At 37.7% G+C, this 13,226-nt stretch overlaps 1 protein-coding gene across 1 annotated transcript in view; it reads right to left on the reverse strand.

Annotated features, from left to right (window-relative positions):
- Nucleotides 1–13,226, reverse strand: part of tafa3b (TAFA chemokine like family member 3b) — a 170,373-nt gene that overhangs the window by 117,286 nt on the left and 39,861 nt on the right. Inside the window, exon 3 of the mRNA XM_017467230.3 lies at nucleotides 13,076–13,214. The gene's annotated coding sequence lies outside the window, so the exon portion shown is untranslated. The remainder of the gene's footprint in view (nucleotides 1–13,075; nucleotides 13,215–13,226) is intronic.

A 13,226-nucleotide genomic window follows, 5' to 3' on the forward strand; every position in this document is an offset into this window, starting at 1 on the left:
ACACCTTTTTTACTCTTCCCTTCTCGGTCTTGTCCTGATTTCTCACCTCACTTCCCTCTCCATCTCCACCTCTCTGTCTCACCCTGTGCTGAAAGAGTGATTGTAATGTCCAAAAAAATGATTGCGATGTTAAAATGCTGTATCTATTTCACCAGACATCTCCTACAGCACTGAGCTGATGCTCGCAGGATGTGTCCAGGTTCAAGAGGATGTTACAGGGGATTTTTCTTTTTTTTTTTTTTCTTGAGCAAGAGCCTTCTGAAGCCTCCATCTCAGCAGCTCAGCATTCTACCAGCTTTACCAGCTTTCACCTCATGCAACTTCAGAGGCACTTTGCTGGCACAGGAGAGAGTGAGAATGAAGGAGAGTGAAGAGAGAGAAGATACAGCATAGTGCAAAAGTTTGCACTATGTTTTATGTTTTTTTAATGGAAAAAAAAACCTAACCCGGATAATGTCTTGATCATTACACTGGGTATGAAACCTTTTTGCATTTAACTGTACTATATGTTTATAATGTACCATTTGAATTCACATTGTATTACCATATATCCAATTCAATTCGATTTTATTTGTATAGCACTTTTTAACAATGGACATTGTCACAAAGCAGCTTTACAGAACTATATCAATTCAGGATATAAATATTAAATTTTTACATTTATCCATAATAAGCAAACCTTGCCAATGGTGGCAAGGAGAAATATTAGGAAGAAACCTTGAGAGGAACCAGACTCTCAAGGGAACCCATCCTCATCTGGGTGACAACAAATAGTGCAATTATAAATATTTCCCTTCTACAACTGTGTACTACATGGTCAAAAAAGGGCAATTGTGTAACCTGGAAATTCATTATAGTTATCAACTGTTCACTGAACAGTTTTAGGCAAAAGATTCTTTTGAATATTTCAGACTCTATGTTCGTCTTTTAGTAGCCTAACACTTTGTCTTAAAAGTGATATTACTTGTAAAATGTGTCAACAAACACGTACTAGAGTTCCTTTTTTTTCTGTGGCTGAATTTGATGAGGTGTAGTGGTGGTGTAGTGGGTAGTGCTGCCTCACAGCTCCAGAGTTTCTGGTTCAATCCTAATGTCAGGAGTTTTGCATGTTCTCCCCATGTCCTCATGACCTTCATCCAGGTTTTCTCCCATCTCCCAAAAACATGCCAGTAGGTGAACTGGCTATTCTAAATTCCTGATAGGTGTGAATGAGTGTGGTGGATTGAGGGCCCATCCAGGATGTATTACTGGATGGACTGTAGATCCGCCATGATATATATATATATATATATATATATATATATATATATATATATATATATATATATATATACTGTCATTCAAAATAAACACACATACACACACACACACACACACACACACATAAACACTGATGGCTCGCCACCTGCTCTTTTACTTGATTATGCTGCTGTACAAACTTAGAGAACAAACAAATGAAGTGGAGGCTACTGCAGCAGCCTCTACAGTAAACAGTAAAGTATGTCAGTAATCTTTGCACATTTGCACATCCAAACTTTTAAGCTTCTTATTCTGGAGCTTTTCAGCACCACCTTTGTGTTTTGGTCTGTCCATTTTGAAAGACAGAGAAAAAGGGGGAGAGGTAAAGTGATATTTATATAGGCGGAGCAAGATACGTCATCGCTCCCTCTATGGTGCATTGTGATTGGGTTTACGCTGTCAATACAGAAAACAAACCAATGGGCCACTGTCCCTGCATGATGGGCCAGTCCTTGGCAAAGAAAGAATAATAAATTTGAATCGGCCCCAAAGTGCGTATGCCAGATTACCAATCCAGCCCTGTAAGTATGTATGTATGTATGTATGTATGTATGTATGTATGTATGTCACAGTAGAGCCGTGCTTCAAAGACTTCATTTCTTTATTAAAAACAATCATAAGTATGTTCAAAAAAAAGAACGTTGCTTTCTTTTGTACAATTGCTGAACACAGTCTCAAAACTTTGTCCTTCCCCCTGTGAAATATGAACATTTTAACAAAATATTCCATAGGCTTCTACGGATATAATTATACAATGTACGTTTAAAAGTAGTCAAAACATATCTAACAGAACATAAAGTGTTTCTTTTTGACAGCTTCATGGTGTGTATTACAAATAGGAAATCAAACCTCAGTGAGGAAACAAAGTGTCGATTAACGTTTAACAGAATGTTAACGATTATTAACTAACATGTTAATATGGGGCATTAGCTCAGCTGTTAATCCTCCGAGGCTGAGCCCAGATTCTTCTTCGTCAAAAAACTTTTATAAACATACTTCTAAATAGACTGTTTCCATGCTTTTTTTCTTGAATGTAAGGGCTAATTGCTTAAAGTGATCATAACATGATTTTTAATGTTTTCCTTCTGTTTGGGAGTTTAATGTATGTGTTTGTGCATGTATAAGCTCTGTAAAGTCCCAAAACTCATATTTCCCCCAAAGGGATTCATTCTATCTACCAGAGAACACTGCTCCAGACCTGCCCCAAACCCACTTTTTGAAGTCCAGATTTCCTTCCATAATTTCTCTACGTCACGGTGTGCACTATCAGCATAAACCTGCCCAAAGAAGGCGAGGCTTCAGTGAATTTAGTGGAGGCTTCAGTGAATTCAGGCTCCATGTTGCGGAGATGCTGTGTGCAACGGTGCGAAAGCAAATCAGTGGTTACTGTTTATTTATAACGCCTAACACTTAACTAACCTGGGAGAGTACACAGCAGGCTATACACAAAGACTACTCCTGAAAAGGAGTGAGGCGATTCCCACTATGCTCAGAAAATCTTTTGCTTCTGAATCAGAACCTGTAAGTGTGTTTGATTAGTTTATGAAGTCTCTGCTATTGACTGTTCAAATGCAGGATTTTGTGTTGTGGCTCAGTTGCAGACCTCTGTTAACATGCTAGTTAAAGTTTGCTAAATTCCCTAAGTTTTTTTAAGTATTTGTTTTTATGTTGGTGGTCTGACAGAGACATTAATTACAGCTGCTGTTGTGATTGTATCTTGAAACGGTTTATATCAATCAAATCACAAGAATCCTAGCTTTCCAAAGATATATTGTAATTTACATCATATCTGAAAGGTAAGAGAAGAAACTTACCACTTTGAAACGTTCTGCTCAAGTCGTGTTTGAAAACTTGCTTCCACTTTCGCATCATCTGCATTTTCGGGCTCGAACTGATACGGTAAAACTGACAACCTGTTGCGTAGGAGCTTGCTTTGGAGGCTACTGCTAACGCTAATGCTAAAGTTACCACTAAAGCTAAGTGGCATTACTTTTCCGACACACACAGAAATTTTGGCCAATCACAATGCAATGGGTCAGCAGGCCAATCAGAGCACTTTGGGCTTTTCAGAAAGAGGGGCTTTGGGGAAATCGGAGCGTTTCAGGCAGCCTGGGAATAGAGGTACTTCTATAATGTATAGTATTTGACAAATAATTCTCTTACAACCAATAAACAACATAATTAACATTTAAAAACATTTAAAAATCATGATATGACTCGCATGACTCTCATAAATCTTGCCTCAGGCCTCAGCCCTAAATACCCAGGCCAAGTTACACCCCTGGTATTAATTTAATAATGTATTAACATTTAATAATGTAAGTATTGATTTGTGCGGGCAAGAGACACAGTACCAGGGTGGTGCAGGAGCATAAATGAGCCTCAAAAGTGACAGCGCCCTGTAAAGGCGCCCATTAAGGGGGTTGCTGAGATGTTGCTGAGCATTATTTTAAGATGAAAATTTCTGATTATTTAAATGATCAGCCCTCTGGGGCCCTCTCAGTATATAAAACATATAGAAAACACACGCCACTTTTATTACCTGTTGTTACCAATTATTCATGAAACTTTGTTCTGTGAATTGTGGCATCTACAGAGTTTCTTGCATGATCCCAACAAAGAAGATTTAAAATTGGGTAAATGAATGAGGACATCAACCAATTATGAAAAGGCCACTGAGTGAGAGTGTGAAGTGATTCTGACATTAGTGAAATGTCGTGCAGCATCACAGTTAACACCACCATAATCACACAAATATAGCGTGAAAAGAACAGATCACTCAGTATGAAAGCTGGAGTGAGAGGGACCAAGAAAGAGGGAGAGAGTTAAAAAGCTACTTAAAGGTCATTGTCCATTTTTACACTGCTATACAGTGTGGTAAAATATTTTCTTTCGAGTCTGGCGAGAGTGGTTATTGAAATGTTAAATCAGTGGGAAATTTTGCAAAATAAAATACTCCTAGAAGTCATACTGTATTTCTGGAAGCTCTTGGATCATGATCATTAAGCACAGTGATTGTGATAAAATGAAAGCCTATTCACAGAAGCATTTCTCAAGCATTTTTGTCACCCGTCTTACAGAACAGATGTGCTTCCATTTTTGCCAGCATTTCAATCCACACCAACTCCAGAAGAAGCACAACTAACAGCTGTCAGAGTCAAGAACATCAGCAACCAGAATACACTGTGTGCTCACTTTTTCATGTCACATTTTTGTGTGAATTTACAGCTGTAATTACAGTTGGACCAAATTTGCCCTATGCCCCTCCATGTTCTATTGTCATTGGTGTTTTGGGGTCAATTCAGTGTATGTCTTTGCTCTATTTCCAATTGTAAACTTGACCTCAGTAAGTCATTTACTCTATGTTTTTGCTATGCACATCATACTAATTTGAAGAATAAATGAATTAATGGGTGAGACAATGGATGCATAGATAGTCAGAAGAGGGGATTAACTGAGAAACCTATAGATAGATGGATAAAAAGTAAATGGGAAGTTGTTTACAGGTGACAAAAGGATTAGTTATTCTATTTTTACCTCTCATGGTTTCAGTTCACTTAAGAAGGAAGCGTCACTCCAAATCAATGCAAAGCTCTTCTTATGGTATGGCCTTCACATTCACTACATCTCAACCCATTTTAATCGCTACGGGAGATTTTGGAGTGACGTCAAGGACAGCACTCTCCACCACCATCATCAAAACACCAACTGAGTGAACATCTTTTGGGAGAGTGGTGTTGATTGTGCTAGTACAGTTCCAGAGACTTGCAGAGATTTCTGCCAATGCACATTGAACATGTTCTGGTGGCTTGTGGTGGCTGAACACTTTATTAATATACTTTATGTTGATTTTTCCTTTAATTTGTCACCTGTTTGGAGGTATATACATATAGTTGCAGTACTGGCTGGTATAAATTGGCTAGCAGGGATATCAGGTAACAACTATGTATTATATGTATAAAGAATGGTCTTTATTGGCATCTGCATGGTTTTATTTTTTGTTAACACAGGGCTTAAAGTGGATTTTTTTTAACTTTTGTGAATTGCACCAACAATGGTCATAAGTAAAAAATACACAGAATAGTATTAAGTAGAAGTACTGTAAATCAAACTCTAAATCAATTACAGTCATGTGATTACACTTGGTGACTCACCCATTAGATTCTGTGTGCACTGGGGCTAGTTTATTTAAGCCAGCTTTGCTGATACATTGATTATGCATCACCATCAGTGACTACAACAGAGCACACTTTCCAATCAAACTACAACTTACATGAAGGACCAAATAACAAAATTGTAAGTTTAGTGTGGTTTGAATGAAAGAGCTTGCCATTGGCAAGCACAGGTTTTCTGTTTACCCTGCTTACTACTTGGAAAAGACATGGCTTAAAAAAAGACCTTGACTTAAAAAAAGATAGCAAACACAAATTCTGTTGCCTATTTGTCTTTCAGTGAGTGTGTTATTATGTGTATGAATAATACTTTTATGTCTATGATGAGACTTTGTGCTCAACCATAATGGTTTTATTATTGTAACTCTAGGTTACTGAAAGGAAATAGATCTTTTTAGCCCTCCCATATCCCGATATCATGATCAGCCATCACAGAAGATTTGTACAGATACACAGAGCCCACTCAGTGGTGAAAAACCCAGAATTGCCCTGTGAGGGGATATCTTTTTTTATTATTATTATTAATAAGCCTTTATGCAGAGTAACAGTAATCTCTGGAACAAAACACCTGTAGACATGGCAGGTCTTCATGGATTCAGATGAGTAACCAATGTTTAAGTGCTGCCTGATAAACTGATAAGGGAGTTGAAGCCTGCAGGTGTAGATCAGAACATGAATTCCCAGTGAGCCTCTTTCAGGACTATTATCTCTTTCTCTGTCCTCTGCTGAGAGAAAAAGCCAAGGATGATGGGACTGCTCCAGGATTTTTTATTTTACTCTTTTAAGAAATGAAGGTGATGAGAATAGGAGAGAAGAGAGGAGAAGATGAGGTTTTCAGTTGCTCTAGTTTTGTGGTTAACCTTCTCAGGGGTGAGTATGTCATACGTATGTCATACATGTTATCATTCATACTCTTCCTGATTCATGCACATGACTGGCTGATTGGATAATTGCATGAATGTGCAGGTGTATATGTATTCCTAATACACAGTGACTGGTGAATGTATGCATATATACATACATCACATCACAAATGAGTCATTGATTTGGTCATCTTTAAAAACAAACAGTATTTATAACACCTGCGATGGGTTGGCACCCCATCCAGGGTGTATCCCACCTTGTAGCCCCAAGTCACCTAGGATAGGCTCCAGGCTCTGTGTTGGATAAGCAATACAGAAAATGGATGGCTGGATGGATGGACAATATTTATAACCTCCATGTGGTGTTTAATAGCAGTCATGTAAGTTGCTTGAATTGCTGTGGTGCCAGACTGACCCCAAGCTCCTGACATTATCAGCTCCTCTGTTCCAAACCATTATGAGTCTTGGAGCAGAACCAATTCTGCTGGCCAAAAACCATTTTTAATCGCAAAGGAAAAGCACAGAAAGGTTCAAGATCTTGGCACAGCTCCGGGACCAATATCAGCACCTTGTCAGGGAGAAAGCACTTTACAGCAAACTGTACATGTTCAGATACAGGTTCTGCCTGAAACAAGAGTACACGGTTTGAATTAATTTGAGAAAAGCTCAAGGCCCTCATCAACACCCTTCGATGCACACACACACACACACACACATGCACACACCCCACACACACACACACAGAGTTGTACACAGCAGAGGTATTCAGATGCTCTGTCTTCGTTAATGTCTTTGATGGATTAATCACCTAACAGCCGATCAATTACAGGATAATGGGTGAGCTGAGGTCTGTTAGACATTAATCCTCAATCCCAGACAGCTCTCAGCGGTTTAAAAGTAGCTGAAACTCAACACTGTGTGGCACAAATGCACACACACATACACATGGAGTGCCACACAGCCCAGCATCGCTCCCATGAGGCCTGACCTCTCACCTTTAGCCATCAGCAATTCCCACAAATAACCACACAGTAATAATACTCCAACAGCACAGTTAGTGCCTACACACACACACACACAGTCTCAAGAGGAGGAGCTACTCTAATTAATCAGACAGGAATAGGATCAGAGGAGCAATAGGAGCCAGAAGCTTTTTAATGCTGGAGCCAATAACTAAATGCGCAGAAATAACCACTAACTCAGTCATAGAACCTTTTGTGAAAAACAGTTGACTTGTCATGACACGTTTAATAAAAGAGTGAATAAAAAAAACAACAAGGAGATAAACTGAGAAAGGTACAGAAAGAGATAAAGAGAGAGAGATATATGGAGAAAGGAAAGCTGCACTGTCAGGCAATTAGACAGATAAAGAGTAAGCAGAGGATGTGAGGAAATGAGATAAATAGGTTTTAATCAGAGGTTTTGAAAATAGAAAAAGGAAAACGCATCCTGATACTCACAGGCCTGAAATGCGTTCACTTCTCCACAAGCTCTTTTGCACAAGTTACCAAACATAATTAGCTGTCTAATTCTCTCACTCTCTCTCTCTCTCTCTCTCTCTCTCTCTCTCTCTCTCTACCGTTCTTTTCCTGTCTCTCACACTCGCATTCTGCGTCGGCTTCCTGCTGGTAGAGTGATTAGTAAATCACCATCATGAGCTCATTGTAAACGCAGTCTAATTACACTACACCGTTCTTGAGCGTTGGCAGCAGACCTCAGCTGCAGACTGCCGTGTAACACTCCCCGCCATGTGCAACCTGTCATTACATATATGGCACAGAAATAATCAAACTGATTAAGGAGTGGAATTTTTGAGCCAATAAGGAGGCACACACTTCATTCATTTATTTTTGTTATTATTGATATGGTACCTACAGTATTTCACAGCCCTGGGTATCTGTAGACACACAATTCTGATCCGATAATGACATCCGCACAGTAACAGAACTGACTCAGAGAATTCTTCTGCTAGCAAGTTATGCAAAAGCTGTATTGGACAACATTGTATATGTTCACAGCTTACAATATGTCTGTGGATCAGATCAGAGAATACAGTATGTCAAATCTGACATTCAGACCAATATTATCTCTGATTCCAATATGAATATCAAGCTGCATTCACACTAAAGAGCAACAAGTTTGCCATCAAGCTTGTGTCACTTGTGCTTTGTCTCTTGTGGGGGGCATGGAGAGAACACTACTGTTGTCAGTTGTGGGTGTGTATCATCCATCCACAGATGATTTTAGCTCAGAAGAGGAAGGGTAGTGGCCAAAAGGTAGCCTACAGCACATATTTTACTACTCCTGCTGAAAAAAAACAATAGAAACCTTCATAGAATTTGTTTAATGGTTATAATGGGAATTGTATTGGTTTTAATGGAAACTGTAGTGGTTCCTATGGGTCTCTATTGGTAATTTGTTGCTTTCTATTGGTGGCATGTTATGTCTACTGGATATCATTATGGACCTAGGTCTTTAATACATCCTACTACATAATGGAAATCATTTGGTAATGGTTTTAACGGTTAACAGCTGATGGTTTGTAAAGGTATTTGTAGTGGAAACCATTAGAATTTCTGTGATAGTTTCTTTTTTTTTTTTCAGCAGGGACACCATATGATGATGACATTTTTTTAAAAAATTGTCTTTAGTATTTTAAAGTGTAAAGAAAAAAAGTGTGAAAATAAGTTGTTTGGTGTAAGTTAGGTGCCTGGCTTCCTGTTTGATTTGTTAGCAGATTAGCTGTGCAAGCCACATAATTTTTCTACCTACAGTACATACCCTCACCAGAAGCACACCACTGCCTATATATCTATAAAGCTTCTTCTAACTAGTTAAAGACAAATGAAATAACACACTAATCAGTGTGAACATTGGTTGTTTGATTTACAGTACATGCTACATGCCAGGCTTCATATTAGCTATTAGCACATTATCAGCGCAAGCTAACTGTTCTAGCTACAAATACTCACCAGAGATTCCAATATTCTCTTCTACTTCCTCCCAAGCTTTATTTATCTTTGTAATGTCTTTATACACATTGAATGAAAGGTTGTATATGACAGGCTATGATGAAAACACAGTTATACGTTTTTGCTTTTTTTAGTCAAGCAGTACAAACACAGGTAGGAACTAAAGTTGTGAGAGGGGGAATGAAAAAATGTTGGACCACGTGTGCCATATGATTGGCCTGAGGAATCATTCGTGCCAATTTGACACTCCACCACAACATATGAATTTGCATAAAGTTGAGAAAAACATGTCCAGCGCCATGCTGTTGCTTAGACATGCTGTTGTCACCGCATGTCATTGCGTACATAGAAAACAAATAGTCGTCTGTTGCTTTGTCACTCGCTAATGTAAAAAGCAGGGTTAGCTTTAAATATAAGCAAACAGTGACACTGTTCTGAATAATACCAGTCAGATGCCTTTATGAAGCCCTTAATTATAATGCAAACCTGCTTCAGTGGTATACACAGGACCGCTATAGCTCACTCCCGTATATGGGAGCATGCCCTAATAAACTTCACATAAGATTTGTACAGTATCTGTAAATAGCTACTTGAGGAAGGGTGGCAACATGCTTTCTAGCCAAACTTTTTTGAAGAGACTTGCTATTACCCACTGAATTACCCATTAAATAGCAATGAATTACCCATTAAATAGCAATGAATTACCCATTAAATAGCAAACGTAAAATTATACAATTTATCCCTTACTATTGTAATTAGTCTGAACAGTAGGCCTGGGGTTAATTAGCACCGTGTGAGTCACGTAAGTGCATATTTCCACTGGATTATTAAAGTCTGTTTCTCTGAACCATCAATGTCTAATGTCAATAATTTAACTGTGACTAAATATAAACTGATCTATGTTTCTTCAAAATGCCTATCAATTTGGCTCCCATGTAGTCATGAACTGGAAAGTCTGTGAAATTCAGCAATCAGCAGAATTTATATTAATTCTTTGCAACCATCCTGTTTCTGTGTGTGTGCAGTCTGTCGTTCTACTACCCAGATTACTATTTGTATTTAGTATATATAATGGAAATAAATTTTACTAAATCATAATTAAAATAATTATATTTCTACATAATTACATTGTGATATGCCTTTACTAGGGATGTAACCAAATGTGAATACGTTATTCGTATTCAAATAATAGCATAATGTTTACAAATGAACAGATAATGTGTTCTAATTAAGTACAAATACAGATACAAATACGACACACACTTATTTTTAAATCAAGCTTTACACATAGCTTTCACAGAGCATTTGGTGGGGATTAGAGTTGTGCATCACATGACATGCAACAAAAAAGCCACACAAGGAGGAGGCTTCTGCTTTCATGTGTGCACTGGTGACAAGTCACATTCATAAGTCGATGTGTGACACATTTACACATTTAGTAACTGGCATGGTTTAGATTATTCTACTAATGTGTTTACCTTTTGGGACAAATAAAAGTAACTACGCAAAGAGGTTTTGACAAAACAGTCTTGCACAAATCTCTCTTTGAGACTAATGATGAACTCGAGTAATGTAGCTGAGGTTGCGGAACTGTCAGAGTCAGAGTTCACACACCATACTGACAGCGCTTGCATTTCTACCTTCTTCCCAGGAGTTTACATTTAGGCCACGTCAACTTTGACTTTAGATTCAAATGCAGAAACAGATACAGATACAGATACAGATATAGATAGTGTGATATCACTGTGTTACTCTCAATCTCATTAATAAACTGATGATGTGACTGGCGTAAAGATTAGTCAGTATTTTGATTTCAGTAAGTTGAATCATGCGGATGCAACGACTCATCAAAACCCCATACAGAAACTCTCATAATTCTGACTGAGATTAGTTTAAAAAAAAAAAAAAAAAACTGTTAGATAACTCATCTACTTATGGTAGCCTTTGCTGAGATCGGTGTAGCAAAGGTCAGTATCATGTATATCATTTAACAAACACTATATTGTGCAGCCCTAGTATGTTAAAAATCTGTATATAAGGATAGGACAGGATTAGTACTTTGACATCAAGAATCTACCAGCATTTCAGTGAACACCTATTTTCCTGTATTAACACACAGGTCAGATTCAGTACGTCCTATCTGGATGAGTAATTCACTTCACCAGCATCAAAACGTACAGCAACGTTTTCAGCCAGTATGTGCAAGGAGTGTGTGGAGAGTGTGTGTGTGTATGTGTGGCCCTGTAATTATTTGTTCTGTCCATCTGTTATACAGCAGAATTTAATTGCACACACACAGAAAATACACCAGCAGTCTTATCTCATACTGTATGTGCCTAGCTGGAGTTATGGACTTAGTTTAATGCTACTGGTAGTAACATTTTGCAGTGCAGGCTACTGTGAACTAATGCCTGTCACACAAATGACCCAAAAACTAGCAGCTGTTCCTGTGGCGTTTAATATCTTCTATTACTGGTGTCCTATCTCAAAGCCGTCTCTCGAGATGTAATTTTCACAGTCTTTAAAATATATATATATATATATATATATTAGCGTGGTAGCCTATATCTGTCAAAAACTTCACTTTGTAAATTAGAAGCCTATCCGCATGTCTCATAATGCTCTCTAGTTGTTAAGCGCAGCACGAGACAAGTGATGCCTGATGACAGAGACGAGGGATTTCGAGGGGATGAGAAGAACTGCAGCATTCATGAACACAGCAAATGCTCCAGTGTAGAGTTAACATGTACAGTGCTGAATTAACACCTACAGCTGTGCTGCATTAACTTGTACGATGGGAAGTTAATAAATACGCTATTATGACGCAAATGAGCACTGTTAGCGTTAACAGAACACTATAGCTGTCAATTCAACACTGTAAGAGGTCACTTAATAGTCAATTCACCATTAATTAATTAGTAACAGATGCTCAATGAAGATATTGTTTTTGCTCAGTACTGATAGTATAGTGCATATACTACTATACAATGCAAGCCTACGAGTTATGCATTAATTCAGCGTTGTAGATGTCAAGCTAGCAAAGTAGATGTTAGTACACTTACCATACAATTCAGTAGAATATTACATGTAGATCCTTCAACCTTGTTATTTCAGGACATGAATACTTAAGGCAGTATAGCAGGTAGACTGTTTTAACCCTATGTTAATTCAGTACTGTGTTAATTCAAGATTGTGGATGTTATATATAAATATATATATATATATATATATATATATATATATATATATATATATATATATATATATACACATACATATATACACATATATATATATATATATATATATATATATATATATATATATATATATATATATACATACAAGGGTGTTAAGTGTTAATTCTGGGCTGAGAGAGTTCATTCGACACAGTAAGGTGTTAATGGGGTCATGTAGATGTTAGTGATCTTGTGACTACAGCACACTCCATCACATCATACCACACTTAATTAGCTTGTGGTGTAATATTTCATGTCCTGATTTAAAAGTCTATTTATCACCAATATATTGTAGGGGGTTTTTTTTGTTTTTGTTTTTTTCATAGGATATATTTCAGTTGCATGAAGTTTCAGTGATGCATGATGTGAAATGTAGAGTCTATCGCCTTTGAGTAGTGTTTTTATATCAAAATGTTGTTTTATATCATATTTTATAATCACAAGTAAGATAGATAGATAGATAGATAGATAGATAGATAGATGAATTTACTTGCAATACATTATTTCATAGAAAAATAAAAGGTTTTTACCTGTTGGGCCCGGCGCTTGCGTTTATTCCAGGGAAAAGTCCTCTCTCATTGCTGTTCCATTACCGGACATAACGCGAGCGCTCGTATCCTCTGTCACGGGCCATGCACTCCGCCGCGCGCTTCACGATCTCCAGTCTCTCTGAAATCAACC

This window comes from Ictalurus punctatus, chromosome 5 (assembly GCF_001660625.3).
Source record: "Ictalurus punctatus breed USDA103 chromosome 5, Coco_2.0, whole genome shotgun sequence".
NCBI classification, from domain to species: domain Eukaryota; kingdom Metazoa; phylum Chordata; class Actinopteri; order Siluriformes; family Ictaluridae; genus Ictalurus; species Ictalurus punctatus.